The sequence below is a fragment of the Anser cygnoides genome, chromosome 1 (genome assembly GCF_040182565.1).
Source record: "Anser cygnoides isolate HZ-2024a breed goose chromosome 1, Taihu_goose_T2T_genome, whole genome shotgun sequence".
Lineage (NCBI taxonomy): Eukaryota > Metazoa > Chordata > Aves > Anseriformes > Anatidae > Anser > Anser cygnoides.
This window is the reverse complement of record NC_089873.1, coordinates 196904380-196917046: the sequence shown is the minus strand read 5'-3', so window position 1 is coordinate 196917046 and position 12667 is coordinate 196904380.

Here is a 12667-nt window from a genome sequence, read left to right as displayed (position 1 = left end):
AGTATAACAGGAAAGGCAAAAAAATTTGGACACACCTCTCCCTTTCCCTTTTTCTATTCTAGCTGACTGTGAATTAAAGAGTGATGAAAAAATATTTGTGCGCACAGGAGCTTAAATGAAAATGCAAAAAGCTTGTGCCAGTTTACTGTCTCCCACAATATTCCTGGATTTGTCCCAGTGACTATGTCCAAGGGGCTGCCTGGATATAGACACATAATTTTTGGAAGATCTGAAAGGTTGCTCCAGGAACACATCCAGGTCTGTTGGTCTCAGGGCCACAAAAAGACCTTGGGCATGTTTAATTCATGTGCATACGTGTGCACATTTTGTTCTCACTTGGTATGTTAGTGGGTCAGGTCCCTCCATAATATGACTTATTAACTCAATACAATATCACAAATAAATGCCTCTTTACAATCCCCATCCAACAAGTCATTTTTCTATAAGTGTTTTAAAGTTTCAGTTCTGTCCATGTAATGTTTGGCAAATAATCTTGTTGGAATAATGCTGTGAAGCCAAGTCTATTGAACATAGAATATTCTATTCTAAATAATGCTAATTACAAACTGTCCGTACTTTACAAAATCATCCAAACATGGTATTCCATTGCACTTCAACAGCAGGCACCTTAGGACACTAGTACAGCATAACAATAAGGGATCTGTACATTAATAAACATAGACTTGTAATTCTGCAAAAGTTATAAATCTTGAATGCATTTCTGGATAATTTACAAGGTAAGAGACCTTAAAGACCACCATGACCATAACCAGTTACCCATTTCTTCTTCCTTTTTATTCTATTTTTTTTCCTTTTTTTTTTTTTTCTTTGTTTTCTTTTTCTTTTTCCTCTTTTCTTTTTTTCTCTTTTTTTTTCTCTTTTTTTTCTTTTCTTTTCTTTCCTTCTTTTTTTTTCTTTTTTTTTTTTTCTATCAATTAAAACAAAAATACAAATATAGTCAAAACATCTGGGTTTTAATGCTGGTGTCTGTGAGGCTCTGTCTCACTTCCTTTCTCTGTTTTACCACTGCAACTACTTTTTGTGCTGTAATTCACTTAGTCTAAATTTAATCTAAGGCTTTGTCTAAGTTAGACCTTTGGGCTCCTTCTGTAGGCAACACAGAAATAAAAAAAAATAAAATTACACTCATCATGTTCTCAGACAGTTGTCTAAGGCAATTTTTATATCACTGAATCTGGAGACATTTTCCTGATGATGAGCCCAGGTGAGCACTGCAGCAAGCTTTCAGCTCCATGATAAATGAACATCAGGCATGCACCCACCCTCTTCATCCCTAATTACCTGGTTTCCCCCTGGAAATTTGTGTTTTTGGACGCCCATAGATCTGGGGATGTTCTGGAGACCCTGGAGTAACATGGCATAACCCATTAATTGAGTCAAGAGCAAGCCTGATGATAGTTCATTTAGAGGATGAAGTTCTTGCTGTCTCTTACAGGGGTCCTATATGATTAACTTACATTAGATTCTAAATTTAGACATGTCTACAAATAAGTGATATGAATCTGAACACATCCAAAAAACAGAGGACCTCTTTCTAATGAAAGGCACAAAATCTATAAAATTTCTTGCTGGTTTTGCTATAGGCAGGAGAAAAAACAGATGGCAGTTTTTCCCTTCTATCCTGCAACATGGACAGGAGAAAGTGTGTTGTAAAAAAATTAGTTTGTATAGTCTATTAAGAAAGGACTGATTGTAGTCTACCACCACTGCCAGAGGTGGACACAAGAAAGCTCATAAAGTCTATTCTAAAATCTATTTCTATTTTAATTGCTGTTACTGCTGTAACTTCAAAGAATATATGCCACACATTAACACCCAATAGTGCCAGGCTCTGTACTAACATAGGCCGAAGGGTCATCCTTCCAACAGTACTATTAATAGTACTATTCAAAGCAGTACAAACTATTCCTTGTGCTAACACTTGCTGATCTGTGCTGATCTGAACTGTAAAACGTGAGTGTACTGAGGACAGGCCAATCTCTTCAGCAATGTGAGTATTAGCTGAATCTGAATTTTTTCATTTATATTTTTCCACTACTCTTCCAGCTTACATGTCTGTCAATGAACTGCAAAGGCTATTTCTGCATGCTGCTGCTGGACCTAGCCTTTTCCGACATCTAGACTTTCTTACATTTTGTTTGCTTGTGATTTTAATGTGCCCTGCTCCTCCCAGATTAGTTTAATTCTCTCAGTTGATACAGTTTCTCCAGCATCTGGATGTTTCTGGCATCTGAAAATCATAGAATCAAAGAATGGTTTGGGTCGGAAGGATCTTAAAGATCATCTGGTTCCAACCCCTCTGCTATGGGCAGGGACACCTTCCACTAGATCAGGTTGCCCAAAGCCTTATTGGCAAAAAGAGGAGATCTTTTTAAAATATAATGTACTTGCCTCTTACATTATAAAGGATTGACATTTATCAAGGCCTTTTTTCAAGATAATGAGTGTTGAGAAAATTTATGATACATGCAGTTACCTAGGTATGTTTTATGGAGCTAAGGCTGGGCAGCCAAAACAATTGCATTAGGAAAAATTCTGCTTACACTGCAAAATGGGCACATCTAGTGCTCAGAATTCTATATACTTAGGAAAAGAACAGATGTGTAGAAGGGCATGAAACACGAGTGTTGTAAAATATGGAGAAAGACATTTTGTGTTTGGTTAAGGGTTAACATGACAGAAAACAAAAACAAGTAAACAGAATAGTTTGTGCACACAAATTACATTGCTTCAAATTAATAACTGCACAGATGCAGCTGACGCCAAGCACAGCCATATATTTCTCTTTGTCATAACTGTGCAAATTAACTTAAAATCAAAGCAAGTTGGGGACCTAGAAAGCTCGTGTCTAAGTCATCAGCACAAGAGTGCCTGTGTAGAGCCAGAGTAACACAGTCAGAACCGGGAGCTGTGATTAAACTGATTGTCTTGAGCTGCTGCAGTTCTCAGAGAGAAAAGAATTTATCATTTCTGTGTGTGTCTTTAGATAAAGATAAAGACATGCAGTGGAGTGGTAAGCAAAGAAGCTCTGATGGAGCAAAATTGTATCTTGAATCTACGACATTAATTAGAAAAAGAGGTGGTAGATTCTCCTAAATATTGAAGGATACCAAAAGGAACACTGTTTTCCATGATCATGGAATTGCTGGTAATATTCAATACTTATTCAGTTTAGAAACTGTAGTTTGTAAAGTGTCCAGGCAGTAAAAGTGTTCATGTTTGCAAGCCACTTACTGCTCAAAGCCTTTGTGCTTTCACTCCTCTTACAACACAGTTTGCCAGGACTTCTGGACTGTGGATGTGCTACAGGGTCCTCAGAACTACATCCAATGTGCCCTTCAGTGAACTGTCCTGCTTTGAATCATAAAAGCTTTCACAAGACCTAAGCAAGTGTTCTCCAACTCCTCAAAGACACAGCCAAATGATTTTTTCACCACTGTTACCATCACAACCAACAGCACATCTAGGTATTGGCCTCAAGAAAAACTGTGTACCAGCAGCAGAAGTTAAATTCAGGATGTCCTGCTACAGGACACTTGGTCAGGAAGACCAAGCAGATCGGGCCCTTTATAGACAGATAGAAGCAGCTTCAAGTTCGCAAGTCCTTGTTCTCATGGAGGATTTTAACTGGAATATTATCTGTTGGAGGGACACAAAAGCAGGGCACAGGCAACCCAGGAGGTTCCTGGCATGCATTGATGACAACTTCCATCTCCAAGTGACAGAGGAGCCAATGAGGAGAGGTGCTATGCTGGATCTCATTCTCACCAACAAAGAGGGGATGGTGGATAATGTGAAACTCAGGCTGCAGTGACCATGAAATGGTGCAGTTTGGGATTCAGAGGGTAGCACGGAGGGAGCACAGCAAGCTCGCTACCCTGAACTTTGGGAGAACAGACTTTCCCCTCTTCAGGGATCTGCTTGGTAGAGTACCATGGGACAAAGGGACCTGGAGGGAAGAGGAGCCCAAGAAAGCTGGTTAATAGTCAAGGATCACCTCCTCCCAGCTCAGGAGCGATGCATCCCAGGAAAGAGGAAGTTGGGCAAAAACACTGGGAGGCCTGCATGGACGAATAAGGAGCTCCTGGGCAAACTCCAACAGAAAAAGGAGGCCTACAGAGTGTGGAAGCAAAGAAAGATAGTCTGGGAGGGATACAGAGACATTGAGCAGTCAGGGATCATGTTAGCAAAGCCAAAGCCCTTTTAGAATTAAATTTGGCCAGGGACATCAAGGACAACAAGAAAGGTTTTTATAGGTACATCAGTGGTAAAATGAAGACTAGAGAAATTGTGGGCCCTTTCTGGAAGGACATGGGAGACCTGGTCACCCAGGCTGAGGTATTCAGTGACTTTTTTGCCTGACTTCACCGTCAAGAGCTCCAGCCACATGGCCTGGGCCCCAGAAGGCAAAGGCAGGGACTGGGAGAATGGTGAATGGCCCAGTGTAGGAGAATATCAGGTTCAAGACCACCTGAGGAACATAAAGGTGCACAAGTCCACAGTACCTGGTGAGATGCACAAGTCCACAAGTCAAGAGGGAACCGGTAGATTTAGTTGCTAAGCCACTATCCACCATATTTGAGAAGTTGTGGCAGTCTGGTGAAGTTCCCACTGACCAGTAGAGGGGAAACATAACCCCCATTTTTAAAAAGGGAAATAAGGAAGACCCAGGGAACTACAGGCCAGTCAGTCTCACCTCTGTGCCTGGCAAGATCATGGAGCAGATACTCCTGGAAGCTATTCTAAGGCACATGGAAAATAAGGAGGTGATTTGTGACAGCCAACATGGCTTCACTAAGGGCAGATTTTGCCTGACAAATCTGGTGGTCTTCTACAATGGAGTTACAGCATTGGTGGATAGGGGAAGAGCAAATGACATCATCTACCTGGACTTGTGCAAAGCATTTGACACTGTCCTCCATGATATCCTTGTCTCCAAATTGGAAAGAAATGGATTTGACAGATGGACTACTCAGCGGGTAGGGAATTGGCAGGAGGGTCGCACTCAAAGAGTTGCAGTCAACGGTTCAATGTCCAAATGGAGATCAGTAATGAGTGGTGTTACTCAGGGGTCATTATTAAGACCAGCACTATTTATCTTTGTTGGTGACATGGACAGTGAGATTGAGTGTACCATCGGCAAGTTTGTTGATGACACCAAGCTGTGCGGTGCAGTCAACACACCAGAGGGAAGGGATGCCATCCAGAGGGACCTGGACGGGCCTGAGAGGTAGGCCCATGTGAACCTCATGAAGTTCAGCAAGGCCAAGTGCAAGGTCCTGTACCTGGGCCAGGGCAATACCAAACATGAATACAGACTAGGTGATGAGTGAACTGAGAGCCACCTTGCACAGAAGAAGCTGGGGATATTGGTGGACGAAAAACTGACTATGAGCCAGTGATATGAGCTTGCAGACCAGAAAGACAGTTGTATTCTGGTAATACATAAACCTTGGTTCAGAAGCTTCTTTTACTGTATAGACTTCCCTAGTACATCATTTCTTAACATACACAGCTGGGGAGGGACTCTTTGTCAGGGAGTATAGTGGCAAGACAAGGGGTAATGGTTTTAAACTACAAGAGGGGAGATTTAGACTAGGTATAAGGAAGAAATTTACTCTGAGAGCAGTGAGGCACTGGTACAGGCTGCCCAGAGAAGCTGTGAATGCCCCATCCCTGGAAGTGTTTAAGTCCATGGAGTTTTGAGCAACCTGGTCTAGTGGAAGGTGTCCTTTTCCATGGCAGAGGGGTTGGAATTAGATAATCTTTAAGGTCCCTTCCAACCCAAACCATTGCATGATTCCACAGTTCTATGTTATCTTTATGTATGCGGTGTCTGACTGCTGTTATGACAGTTGTGCATTCCCCTGTGCTCACCAGAGGGTGAGCAGAATGGTGGTACCACACCAGTCTTAGAGCTATGAGTAGCGTCCCCAAGTTTTCTGTGTGAGCGTGGAGGTGGGACAAGCTAGCTCTCCGTGTTGACATGCAGTGAGACAGGCCTACTCATTCAGAAGCAGGTTTCTACAGACACCTGGAAGCTAATCAGCCATCAGCCTAGACTCTTACAGATTGGTGATTTTGTTGCTGAATAGATCCTGAATATAAATTCTGGTTCTGCATCAGCAGCATTTTCCACAAGGTCCCACAGAACAGCCATTTCAACATCCGCCCCCTACCCCCCCCCATTAATCCATTTTTAAATGTGAGCTTCTGATACCTAGTTTTAAAACACTTTAAGCTCTACCAATGAAATACACTATGTAAGATCCAAATCCAAGTATGATCAACCTTACTGTTATTATTGAATCCCACAAGGGATTTGCTGAAATGACTCTCTAGATTACCTCTGAATGATTTTGAGTTCGTTTTCCTGTGTGCGCATGTAAGTAGGCAGGTGCCAAATGTTGACAGCAATACTTGTATGATCAAAATGAGCAACGACTGAGCATTATTTATTCGGTCCCCCTTGAACATATAAATCAGAAGTTGAGTATTGAGCACTGTCTGCCATGATGCCAGGTGTGGGAAGTGCAAGTATAGCAAAGACTTACTTAGGACTCCAACACCTAATTAAATGAGGGTCCAGAGGGAGGAATGACAAAACAGCAAAGGGAGTGAAAATAAAGAAAGTGTTTTACAAGTTTGCCCATACTCCAGGGAACTGCTCTAGTTCAAAGCATAAAAGGGATGCTTTGGCTCACAAGCATACGGCATGCTTGTTTAACTTTGAGCTATTAAATCTGCAAAAAGTAAGTAAATATTCTGGTAGCTTTATTAAGCATTCTGTTTTCACTAGAAAGGCATATCCTAGCTTGGACTCTGTTCAGAGACAGGTTCTCAGGCTTTACCAAAGGCATAAAATGCAGCAATTATATTACCCAATTGATGGAGCTTCCATCATTTCCCTCGGGAACCTTTTTTACAGTCTAGTAGACTTTGCTACAGGGAAAATCAGCCTAAAATGTCAGTATGAGATTCAGTCTACTTTTTCCTATTTTTTTTCTTCTCTCCTGCGCCCCTGCCCCTCCCAAATTAATGTAAAGTATTCTGAGTACACTGAAGTATAGGTTCCTGCACTTCTGACACATAGTTGTCCTTTTCCTGATTTTGGAACTTCTGGTTTAAATCATAATCATTTTTAGTGCATTTCCTTTGACAGAATCGGTCAGGACCTTTGCTGCTACAGTGACCAGCTATTAATGCCTCTGCCTTCAGTACAGCATGTGGAATGCAAGGAAACGTATAGAAATGTAAGAGTAGAAATTTTAGAGAAAATAGGCTAATAGGAGAGGATCCCTCACCAATCTCTACCACTTAAAGGTAGTGCATAGTTAGCTGTAGTTGGCATTCCCAGTCAATACAACCTCTTCAGCTGCTGGAGTCAGCCCTTTACCATGAAGAATCTCAACGGCTGTTCTCAACATGGCACATATGTGTGGTCTTTGCCCTCCCTCCTTTCTCATCATCCCTGCTGGGGCATATTTGAATAATCCATGGCTTGCCCTCTGCTTATGCACCCATGTTTCCTTCCAGAGAGAAGGAAAGCAGAGAAGTACAGCCCCACTAACCATTATCCCAAGCCACTGAGCTCTTGGGTTGAAAAAGATGTGGTTAGTCTACTCCAAGAGCTTTGTCTTGGCTGTGTTTTTCTATGACAAGAAATGCACTGACAATGTTTAGTTCCAAATGGAGATGTGGGGGGAAACACTGGGTGTGTGATTTGAACAGCTCAACAGAACCATGCTTCTGGAAGGTCTGAACAACTGCACAGGCTAATGGATGTCCCTAATGGATGTTGCTGTCAGTTTAGAATCCTTTAAAGTTAGGCTGGGCAGATTGCTCAAGGACTGCACTGGTGATTAGACAATCTAACTTTACTCCAGAGAGACCTGAAATCTATATCTGACATTGGACAGGTGTCTGGTTTCCTAGGACTGATCCAGGAAGAAAAATATGTCATTTGAGGGGGAAGGGGGATTTACAATGATGCAAGAAATGGAAACAAGATTTAAAAAAAAAAAAAAAAAAGCTTTGAAAAACAATAGGCTGGTAGATCCTGAAAAAACATTTTTGGTGGTGTGCATGACTCTGCATGCACACTATGTTACAGATCTATTCTTGGACCTCAGGTGGATTTTACAGCAAAACAGCTCTCTCTCTGCAGTGATATCTGGCTGCCATGAAACTAGAGACAAAAAGCCAGATGACACCAGAGGTTGAACAATCTCTAGTGTGGGAGCTAGTGAGTGAGATCAAGTCTGCTGGCTGTTCTGTCTGCTTCTGAATCTCTGCTGGTGCCAAGATACAGGTACTTTGGAAGAATGTGCTAAGCATAAAATAATCAATTCCTAGGGTAATATCTTGTAGCCAAGATATTAAGTGATTGCCTTTAGTCTTTAACCAGGGTTTTAGATTCTTTAGATACGTTTATCTCATTATCTGAGATATTACATGGATTCTTCAGACATAGAATACCTACATCTGCAACTGTGGAGACAAAATGATTTCACATTTCAGAGTCCTTTACTCTGGAATCCAAGTCACACTTCATGCCCTCTCTAAAGATGAATATATTTTTTCATGGTCCAGACTAGGTTATTTTCATTTACCTTCTCAGTTAAACATCTTTTTTGTTCCAAAACCCAATGACTCATCACTGAATTCCACAAGATGCCCGGAGTATTATGAAATTTGCTTCTTTCTGTGTAGCATTTTGAAATATGAATTGGAATGGGAAATACAACGGCTGTGGAGCCCCAAGCCAGCACCAATGCATGTCAACCTGTGCCAAGTTTTGCACAGGTCCTGCCACCTCAGTCCTTGCTACTGCCTACCTCCAAGCGGAACATGGTGCATGCCTGTGAAACACCACCGAGGGGCTGTCTCTGGCTGTGAGGGTGGGAGAATACAATGATGGATGCAGATGTTTTCCTCATTTCATGTGCTTTTTCTTTTCCCTTCTTGTTTATGGTGCAGTAAATTGTTTCATAGCTGGTCCTTTGTTCTGGGCACAGCTTTGTTTGCTTGTTTGTTTCCGTTCCTGTTCCGTTTGCTTTTCCCACTGCGTTTCCTCCGTCCGCCTCCCCGGGTGACAAAACCCGTCTGCGCCATTTCCCTCGTCTCCGCAGCTTCCCCTCCTGGCCCCGCCAGGGACACGGTGACTCCATGCTGCATCGCTGTGTGCTGTCTTACATAACAGGGCAGCAGGCAGTGTGTTCACAGCTGAAAGGTGACCTCCTCCTGCCATGAAAGCAACAGACCTTGATTTTTAATTGAGTAAATTAAAGATTTCTTAAATCTCACTTTTTTTTTTTTTCTCACACTTCTATGAGCAAAGCAAGAGGCCTGTGTGAGGAAGAGATCTTGTTAATTACGTTGCCTGAGGTTGTTTCTGATGGATGAGTACCAGCCTGAGTGACACAAAGTGGCAGTTGTCATCATTTGATCGCTCATAGTCCTTTGAACCAGATCAGCACTTTCTGTCTTCCACTTTGTCTTATATTTTGCTAGTCTGGGCCTGACACATCTTCTTAAACAATAGCTCACTTCATCATCTCAGGTCTGCTAAGCCTCCTCACAGTCAAACTCGGGGCACAGATCTGTGCCACAGAGCTCTGTGACCTGCAGTGCATCCACTGCCCCTACAGCTGGCGGAATCCCACAAGATAACCAGAAAGCCATAAATTTGCCTCTAGGCTTTGCTTCTCACCCATGGGTTTGCTCCATGTCTCAGAAATCGCAGGCCTCCCCTCAGTGCAGGAGTGGCATCGTGTACTAATGGATGCACACAAGGGGCTTCTGAGCTGACCAGACTGAGCAAAAAAGGGTTATTTCCCTTCCTTATAACTGCTTATATTTTATGTCTTTTGCAAGATAAAGTGAAACTGAACTTGAACCAAATCCCATTGTTGTCAGTGAACAGACTTCTGCTGATTTCAGTGGATGCCGAGCTGTGGCCCTGAAGTCTCCTGGTCAACGTACCCAGCTTTGCACCTCAAGCTACCACACTGACTTCAGGCAAGTATCTAAAACCTTTTCTGAATCCAGTCCGGATTCACAGAGAATGTGTTTCAAAGCTGTGGTGACAATAGAGCAATGACAACTCAAAACACAGGCAGGCAATGGAGAAAAAAAGAGTTTTGTCCTTTAACAAGAACAAATCAACAGAAATTTCTCAAAAGAAATTTGTGAGTGCATGTAAAGCTTCAAAAATTTTACCATATACAGGTTTTGCCAAAAGGGCATTGTTCAAGAATTTCCCTTGATTTTGCTCATTGCTTTAATATAAATTAAAATGTTGATAGTAGTGTTTTTCACTCTGGACCGTTACAGGTACTGTCAAATGGGTGGACGCAGCAATGATGCAGCAAGCGTTCCCAGGGCCAGGGACATGGAGTGGCACTCAGAGGACCTGTGTCACTTTGCAGCTTCACTGTGGTCATCCCATGTATCCTGTGTCAGACCCTACACCTCATTTCCTCATTTATCAAATATGGATAGCAGTGCCTCTCTGTTTCAGAGAATGCCTTTTAATGATTAGGAGGCACCACGGGTGTGATGGTGATTGAAATCACTTACATGGATAGATGTAGCCTGGTGAGAAACTCAAACTGGGAAATGGTCTTGATAAAAATGAAAGGACAATATCTAAATACAGAGAGTGGTTTGCTATTGAAGTACCCTGTAACAAATATGGTATTTCACACATCACCCCAACACACAGGTGCATGTGTTGTGTACATCCTTTTTGGGAATCACCAAACATACTCATTTTTAAGATAAACAAGGGAAAGTAATTCAGGATATTCTGCCTGTGTGATCTCAGTCATTAGTCATTGGCAAAAAGTGACCAAGTGCAGTAATTCCCCAGCTTGTCAGCTTTCTGGGAAGGTGAAGCCAGGCCGTGCTGCTGGGCTGCTGGCCAGGGCAGCTGTCTCAGTACTAGTGGTGGGCAGCTCCTGTCGCTCTCCTGCTCTGGCTGCCCATGACCAGGCATGTTTTGCATGAAGGATGATGAAGGAAAATAGAGGTAACATTACCATACTGGACATAAGTGAGAGACAGAAAATGTAAAGGGGAGCATGAAAAGGCAGGTGCATGCATGAGTCTAACCTGACTGTATCTACGAGGAACTCATTTATACTTTTGGGCATCACAGTCACAAAACAAGCTCTTCAACTATGTCAAGTGATGAGGGGCTGCTATTTAGTTAAATAAGATGGCACAAACTTTGGCTGCATCTATGCCATTGAATTAAGTGGGTCAGTAACTGTTCTTTGTCCAGAGGGTGGGGTACATGGTATGGTTCACCTCCACATGGCTAAGTTCCAGAACAGGGTGGCATCATCCAGCCACCTATCCACCTATCCATCCATCCACCCATCCACCCATCCACCCATCCACCCACCCATCCATCCATCCATCCATCCATCTAGCCATTTATCCATCCATCTAACCACACATCCATCAGGAAGCTCTTCCTGGTACTTGCTGTCCCAAACTGTGCCTGAACATGGTCAGGGAGAGGACTAGTGGGTCTAAACCAATGCTATTCCAGGGAACATGCTTGTGACCAAGCCCTGGCTGGTAATAAAACCAAGTTTAGGTCTGCACCTGTTTATTTTACTAGAATAGATACATCAGGTAGGTAATCAGTAGAGATGGCTGCTCTAATCTATATTTGCGGCTTCCTTATATAAAAATGTTGTTGTTCACAAACAGAGTGACAAATCTTCACCTCAGTGTAAAATAATAATTAATACTAAAGATGGCAGGAGTTTGCCTCCTCCATGGTGTTGTTATCTCCTCAATCATATTCCTGCCTGAGGTGCAAGATGGATGAAATTCAGTCCTACGGCAACAACCATTTACCAGTATATAAAAAATTGTAATGTAAAGGTCCTGTAGTTCCCATTTTTACTGAGCTCAAACCAGAAACTTCATGAAATTGTAGGAATGATTCCCACTTTTCTATGAAATATACACGTTCTCCGTTTCTAGGCTAAGTATAAGGGCACAGAGAGATGACCTGCTGGAGAACTGAACGGTATTTCATATCATTTACAGAAAGTTTTATGGTTTCCTCTGAGTCCTGCTTCATTGAACTTGTGATGAGAACACATGACTTTAATACCAAAAGGACATGAAGGCAAGTCCCAGCCATTTTTAAATGACCTTAAACTTTGATAGGATAAATTTCTGCCACTTCCTTGGCATGTTGAGAATTCATGGTATGAGACAGTACCATATGATGCTGTGTACATAACAGCCATGTAATCTAATTTAGCCAGGAATAAATTTTCCACTGTACAGATGCTATACAGAACTATCCCTGCCCCAGACACCTTCCAGTTTAGGCAAGACTGTACAGCTTAGTGGACATATATAATGACTTTTTGAGTTACTCATTTTATTCCTGTGTAGGTCTGTTCAAATGGTCTAGTGTGGAGGGAGAGAAGTGTAAATACATTTTAAAATACAAATGAAAAATCTGTGTAAAAACTTCTACCTCTGTTGCAAACAATGAAGGCACTGTGCTGTAGGACTTTATTATGATAGCCTGCAACTACAGGGACAAGGAACATTTGTTCTTTTTGGTTTAAAATCAACTACAATTTTAAATTTAAATATAATTTTAAAAATA